Here is a 1,195-nt window from a genome sequence, read left to right as displayed (position 1 = left end):
CTGCCGGAGCCAGCCGGGCGCTGCAGTTGCGGTGGACGAGGCTTCTCCTCCGCCGGGTGGAGAGAGCGTGACCTGGCGCGTTTATTGGTTTTCTGGTGGATGTGAGCTCCGGGGCGACTTCGAGCTTGCGGACAGCTGCTCTGGCGTCGGAGCGGCCTGGCTCAGTCTGCAGTGTGCCCGGAGACGTCTGGGAGCGGCCCGCGCTGGGGCCTGCCGAGGCCGGCGCCGTGGGTGGTGCGCTGGGCTGCCTGTGCGGCCCGCGCGCTGTCTTGCTGCCGCCGCTTGACAGCAAAAGTAAAGGAGCCTCTGCAGGGAGGGGAATCTCCTGGCTCCGTCACCGGCTCGCGGCAGGTGCTGGGCGGCTCCCGAAGCCCCCGGGCACGCGGACGGGTGCGGGCCGTCGTGCGCTGCCCCGTCCAGGGCACCGCCACGGGCGTGGACGCCCAGGCCGAGCACTCGGCACCCGCGGTGTCTGCGCCCAGAGGCCACTTTCCAGGCCAGCGCAGGCCAGGACCCCGCCCTGACCCCGGCCCCTGAGTGCAGGCGGTTCGCTGACCCGCGCCACAGAGGGGCTCAGCGGACCGGTGCGCGCTTGCGGCCTCGGGGTGTGCGGCGGAGCGCCCAGGGCCAGCTCCCAGCAGCTTCCCCCTGGCTGGGGGTGAGGGCCAGCCTTCTCCGCGTCGCAGGACCGCCTCCGGTCCCAGGCCAGCCCAGTGGGCCTCAACGGTGGCGGCGGCGTGGCCGCCGGGGCGCTGGGCGGCGACTGGGCGCTGGTTCAGGTGTCTCGGAGGCGCAGACCGGGCCGCCGGAGTAGGGGAGGCCACTGCCTCCCACCGAGACTCGCCTGGCCGAGGTGAGGGCCCGGCCGCCCCTCTCCGCACCCCCTTCTGGCCACTCGGTCCTGCTGGTCCTGCTGACCAGCTCCTTGCTGCGCTCAGGGCTCCCGGGGCGGACAGGCCTTCCCTCACCCTTCACCCCTGCGCCTCGGGGGTGCCTGGTCGTTGGCCCAGCATGTGAGTGGCCAGAAGACGCCCGCTCGGGCGTCCCATGTGGCTTCTCTCCCCCCGCCCCCGCCCCGCAGGCAGCAGGCAGCAGGCAGCAGGCAGCAGGCTGCAGGCAGCAGGCTCCAGGCTCCAGGCAGCAGGCAGCAGGCTCCAGGCAGCAGGCTCCAGGCAGCAGGCAGCAGGCAGCAGGC

General features: G+C 73.8%; 1 protein-coding gene across 1 annotated transcript in view; it reads left to right on the top strand.

Moving 5' to 3' along the window:
• Nucleotides 1-1,195, top strand: part of ARL8B (ADP-ribosylation factor-like 8B) — a 15,480-nt gene that overhangs the window by 13,621 nt on the left and 664 nt on the right. The gene's annotated exons all lie outside the window — the stretch shown is intronic.

Source organism: Condylura cristata, unplaced genomic scaffold (assembly GCF_000260355.1).
Source record: "Condylura cristata isolate star-nosed mole 26May11 unplaced genomic scaffold, ConCri1.0 scaffold00033, whole genome shotgun sequence".
NCBI lineage: Eukaryota > Metazoa > Chordata > Mammalia > Eulipotyphla > Talpidae > Condylura > Condylura cristata.
The sequence above is the reverse complement of the archived record's forward strand: the minus strand, read 5'-3'. Positions and strand labels throughout refer to the sequence as shown.